The sequence below is a fragment of the Peromyscus leucopus genome, chromosome 1 (assembly GCF_004664715.2).
Source record: "Peromyscus leucopus breed LL Stock chromosome 1, UCI_PerLeu_2.1, whole genome shotgun sequence".
NCBI lineage: Eukaryota > Metazoa > Chordata > Mammalia > Rodentia > Cricetidae > Peromyscus > Peromyscus leucopus.
In genome coordinates this window covers 65,238,539-65,244,583 of record NC_051063.1, presented here as the reverse complement: position 1 = coordinate 65,244,583, position 6,045 = coordinate 65,238,539, and positions in this window count along the sequence as shown.

Genomic DNA, 6,045 nt, shown 5'->3' with positions numbered 1-6,045 from the left:
CAAGAACTGTTGAAAATGCAGAGGTAGAAGTAGGGAATCTGTATGAGAGGGGGCTTTGGAGGAATGAGAGCAGTCAGCCTTTCCTCTGTGCCCCCCACCCCCACCCCGTTCTGAGGCTGGAAGAGGAGGGTGGACGAGCCACCTACAGCTGTTTCCTGGCCATGGCTTCCCCACATCTGTCCTACAACCTAGGAAGAGTGAGTTTTAGCCTCTGGCCAACCAGGGGCCCTGTGGTCACATGCTATACTATGTCCTTAGTTGATAGACTTCCTCTCAGGGGTTCCCCAGGAAAAGCTGAGCTGGGGGAATTCGTGCCTCCAACTATCTTGAGCCAAGTGGACCCTGCCATGTGGGGCCTGGGACAGGGGTTTGTCTCTTCCAGAGACCTGCTCTGCTGGGCAGGAGGGTGGGGATATATGTGAAGCAAACAGAACCAAGTAGACCGTGTCTGTACTTTGTCTATGGAGTGCATTCTACCTACCTCTTCAAGAGCATTAGTCCAGAGCTGGTGAAGTAGTCAGGGGCAGAAGGAGGTAGACAGGGAGGTGTAGGCCAGCCAGGGCTACATAACCCTGTCTCAGAAAAACAACAACAACAAACAGACCAGGAAAGGCCACTGGCACCTGTCCCAGGCTCTACTAAAGACTGAAGAAAAAAAACAGCGTGATGCGTGAGTGCTATACCTGTCTACCCCAACAGCTACCCCAACTCAGAGGGGGCTGGCCCTGCCCTCTGCCCATAGTTGTCTATAGCACCCACATTCTTGAACCACAGGTTCTGGCTGGGGGCTGGTGGAGTCTGAGGAGGGAAGACCAGTTTCCTCAACAAAGTGGAAGAGTCTGTTCCAGGCATCCCCTTTTAGCCCAGTACTGTTCTGGGGGCCCAGTGTGTCTGCTGAGGGAGCTGAGGCCCAGGAGCACCTGCCACTGGGTAGCTCTCAGCCACGCACACCCTTTACTAGGCCAGAGCTTCTGACAGGATTTAGGCCAGTGACACAGGCAAGGACTGGTGTCTGTGAAAAACGAGGTCTACATCAGAGCAATGTGAGCACAACTCAGAGCTCAGTTCTGGGCGTCAGAGGATGGGTCAGATGTTGTCCTTCCCACGTGTTCCGAGGGCTCGGCAAGCTGCTCTGCCTGCTGGGTCTCAGAGCAGGACTGCTCTGTCGGCCTTGGGCATCTTATCCTAGAGAACTGAGAGACTGCAATGAGAAGTAGTTCTCCAGGTGTGGGGTGCCTCTAGAATACTTGTCCTGTGTAGTGGTCAAGGAGCCTGTGCCTGGCCATGGAAGGTGATGTCCTACTCAGGGTTACTCTTGCCACGATGAAACACCATGACCAAAAGCAAGTTGGAAGAAAGGGTTTATTTGGCTTACACTTCCACATCATAGTCCATCATTGAAGGAAGTCAGGTCAGGAACCTGGAGGAAAGAACTGATTCAGAGACCATGGAAAGGGACTGCTTACTGGCTTGCTCCCTCCGGCTTGTCCAGCTCTTTTTTTCTTTTTCTTTTTTTTTAATTAAAAGAATTTTTATTGTATTTTTATTATTTAAATTTTTGTTTGTTTGTTTGTTTGTTTTCGAGACAGGTTTTCCCTGTGTAGCTTTGCGCCTTTCCTGGAACTCACTTGGTAGCCCAGGCTGGCCTGGAACTCACAGAGATCTGTCTGGCTCTGCCTCCCAAGTGCTGGGATTAAAGGTGTGCGCCAACACCGCCCCGCCTAAAATAATTTTTAACTTTAAATATGTTTGATCATATTCTTCCCCTCCCTAGAACAACAGCCCCCCCCCCAATCAAGAAAATGATCACACACACACACACAAACAAACAAAACCAAACCTGTGGCATTTATGTCAACTACTCTTGAACATGAGGCCTGCCCTGGAGTGGTTTGGATACCCTATATCACTCCACTGGAGAAAATTGATTTTCCCTCTCCCAGCAGGTCTAAATGACAGTTCAGTTGTTAACCTTTACCCTAGTGGCTAGAATTTCATTCATTCCTTTTTAAAAATATAGCAATAAAATACAAGATTAAAAAAAAACTATCACGTCAAAGTTGTACAAGACAAACCAACAGAAGGAAAAGAGCCCAAGAGAAGGCACAAGAGAGAGAGAGACTCTCATTCACACACTCAGGAATCCTACAAAAACACTAAAGTGGAAGCCATATGAGCACATGGCGCTTCAGTCTCTCTGAGTTCCTATGAACTTTGCTTATGTTGATTTAGAGGGCTCTGATTTCTTGGAGTCCTCTGTCACCTCTGACTCTTACACTCTTTCTGCCTCTTCTGAGGAGTTCCCTGAGGTCTAAGAAGAGGGGTTTTATTCAGCCTGCTTTCTTATAGCACCGGGGACCACCAGCCCAGGAATGGCACTACTCACAATGGAACTCCCACGTCCATCACTGAGAAGATGTCCTACAGGTTTGCCTACACCCCAGTTTATGGATAGTTTTCTCAATTGAGACTCCCTCCTCTCCAATGACTCTAGCTTGTATCACATTGACATAAAACTAGCCAGTACAGATGGAAAGCACTACCTTTTTGGATACCTGAACACTCAACACCCTAGGGCACTGGGAGTCCTGTCACTGAAACAAAAGGAACTCTTGCATGACTGACATTTCCCAACTTCAGGACCATGAAAGTCCCTCTCAGGTCCCTTGGTAGCACTTCTTAGAGAAGCCAGTGAGGTACGCAGTACTCACACTGATGGCTGGGTCAGTCCCTAGAACCCTGATGCAACCTGATCCTGCTCAGTTCCTTAAGTTGGGACCCTTGCTTGCCCACGGAAGGCCAGTGCCCCCTCCAGCTGTCCACAGCCTCAGAGGCTCAGGGCATCAAAGCTTTCAGGAAGGGTGGTCAAGATAGTCCTAGAATCCTAAGCTAGCCTATGCTGCCTATCACCCACCCCTCAAGCCTGGGGAGAGCAGCTATCCTGGGGCCTAGATGATGCTTCAGATCTGATGAGAAGTGCAAGTAGCTTCATTAAGAAGTCATTAAGAATGTCTTTTTAGCCGGGCGGTGGTGGCGCACGCCTTTAATCCCAGCACTCGGGAGGCAGAGGCAGGTGGATCTCTGTGAGTTCGAGGCCAGCCTGGACTACCAAGTGAGTTCCAGGAAAGGTGCAAAGCTACACAGAGAAACCCTGTCTTGAAAAACCAAAAAAAAAAAAAAAAAAAAAAAAAAGAATGTCTTTTTAAGAAGAATATCAGTGGTGCTTTCTTAGTCTGACTTCGTAGTAGTGCACAGGAGACTGGGGGACTAGGGGGAAAAGGCCATTACTTACCCCTAGGTCGACCCCAATGGAAGGGTCCCCAGCAGGCGACACCTGACTCTACTCAACAACTCTCGGGTGACTCTCCTCTTAGTCCTGGTGAACGACCCCTTGGAGAAACCCTGACACAAAGCCTTGTTCCCCACAAGGAGGCCTGGAACACTTGACCCGGCATGCTTCTGTGTAGCCAGTGGTGGGTAGCCGCTCCATGGGTGCCACCTGCCCTGGGTGCCATGCTCTGCTCTGGCTTCAGATGACAGACCTGACCTGGCCCTGTACTCCTGGGGCCACCTCAGCTGCTCCTGTGCGCACACATACCCCCTTGGGCCCACCGCCTAGCCCTCTTGGGTCTCTCGGGACTGAGGAGGAGGAGGGAAGGGGACAAGGGCAGAGTCATCCCCGTGGGCTGGACACATGGTTACACCATGGGTCCCTCATCAAGCCTGAAGCCCTACACTATAACCGTAAAAAAAAAAAAAAAAGGAAGGAAGGCTTAGCCCCGCCGCCGCCTCTGCCCCCAACCAACTCCTGGTCTCTGTCCACTGAGAAGGAAGGCCCCAAACCTGGACACTTCGAGATGCTGCCGAATGGTGCCACACCCTGGTGTGGTTTCTGCAGGGCCTCTTTCTCTCTTACTCTGAAGTCACCACTGTTGGAGGTAGAAAATTAGTAAAATAAAGTAAAAGAAGATAAAAGTAGGTGGGCTCCGCCCATATGTGCTTTGCGCCCGCTTCTCAGAGAGACTTCTGGCATTCACAGATGTTTGCTCTTCAGATTTGGCCTCCTGCCACCAAGAAGCTCCGCCTGGCTCTCCCTTCCATGTTCCCCATGTCTTCCCATGTCCTGGGATTCCCCCTGCCTGCCAGGCTCCGGGGCTGCTCACAGTTGCCTGGTGTTTGATGGCGTCTTGCCCCTCTGGACACTGCAGAAAGAGCAATGGCCTAAATGGGATTGACTCCCATGGGTGCCTCCCCTCCACTGTCCCTGTCTGCCATGGAAAGGAGTGAGCCAGGAAGAGAGAAGCTACACACGGCAGAGCACACACACACACACACACACACACACACACACCACACACACACAGGTGGGGGTGGGCTGTCTGAATAGCTAGGTTGGGCCTGTCCCTGGCTGAAAGTGGCTGTCATCTGTTCAGGAGGGTTAAGCTGTTTTGTGCCCCAGAAACCCAAAGAAGCTTCCAGAGCTGACCAATGCCTAGCCAGAAGGAGGGGCTGTGGCTGGAGGGGGAGCTGCCCACAGGTCTGATCCAGGACTGACTTCCTCCTCCCACAGCCTCTGTGGATTCAAGGAAGATTCAGCGGCCCCTCCTGCTCTTCCTGGGACCATGGCTACTGCTGTCACCAGCCCAGACTCCCTTCCTGCCCGCCCCCCTCTGGAGGCGCCAACCAGCCTCTGCCCCAGCTGGTTTATTTTTAGCTCCTTCCCTGCCTGACACTGCCTTGGATCTTGCACTGGGATCTCCCCGAAGCCCTTCCTAGGGCAGGCAGGCTCTGACCACCGGAGGGCACAGGGAGGGCTTCCTTCCTTGTGATTCCAGGAAGTGGCAGGAAGAGTGGTATTCCTGACCTTCCCGACCAACTGAGAGATGGAGCCTGGGAGGGGGGGCCCAGGGAAGCCCATAGCAGAACAGAGTCAGTGTTCCCAGCTAGAGGGGACAGTAGAGGCTGAGGAGCTGGAATGTCAGTCTGAAGAGGGCAGGGAGGAGCAGTTGCAGTCACAGCATGAGGCCCAGTCTGTAGGGCACAGGTGGGAATCACAAGTTGGGACCACAGCAGTCTGAGGGTGGACATTAGGACAGAGAGGTAGCTGCTCATAGAACAAGGGCCATGGGATGATCGGACTCTATGGGAGACATGATAGCAAGGCCCATGTGGTGGTAGTGACGGGATAGTCCCAGGTAGTAGGGAAGAAGAGGGGTTGGGGCAGACGGGCCTGAGATGTCCAGGGTTTCTGGAGCACCGGACTGGGTCCTCATGCTCCCAACCTTGCAGAAGGGTTACACCCTTGTACAGGAGAGGGTTTGGGAGATGAGTGCACACACAGCAGGATGCACACTCAGCAACGCTTACTCTGGGACAGATCTGTGTAAGTCATACCGCTCGTCAAGAAGGTCCCTGGAAGATCAGTGGGAAGTCACAAAAAGCATGTTCACCTTCTTTAGTCCTGCGTGGAACGGGAAGGCCAGAACCCAGCAGGTGGCACCAGCAGTGAAGACACCAGCCCATGGGGGCCCTGGATGGACCTTGTCAAGTATGACTCTTTCCTGGTAACCACTCACCGCAGAGGTCCATCCTGACCATTTGAGGGGCTTGCCGAATGGTTGGTACGATGAGTGGGTTTTATTTAGTGTGTTCACAGACAGGCACACACAACACTATAGTCTGTTTGATGACATCACCATGTCCCCAGAAGGAAAATCCGTACTTTTTAACTGTGTTACCCCCAGACCCTAATGACCACTACTCTGACTTCTGCCACAAGAGTCATTCTATCCTAGACGTTCATGTCCTGTGTCCATGGAGTCACACTGCACATGGTTTGGGTCTTCTTCCCCTGAGTGTGTTACCAAGGTTCATCCACGTTAGCTGTATACTTCCACGCTCCAGCCTTTCTAAGGCTGAAGAATGCTCTGTCATGTGGGCGTGCCACATTTCGCAATAAGATTTTTGTTGTTTGGGTCGGTGTTTTTCTGAGGTGATAGAAATTGAACCCAGGGGGCCGGGCGGAGGTGGCGCACGCCTTTAATC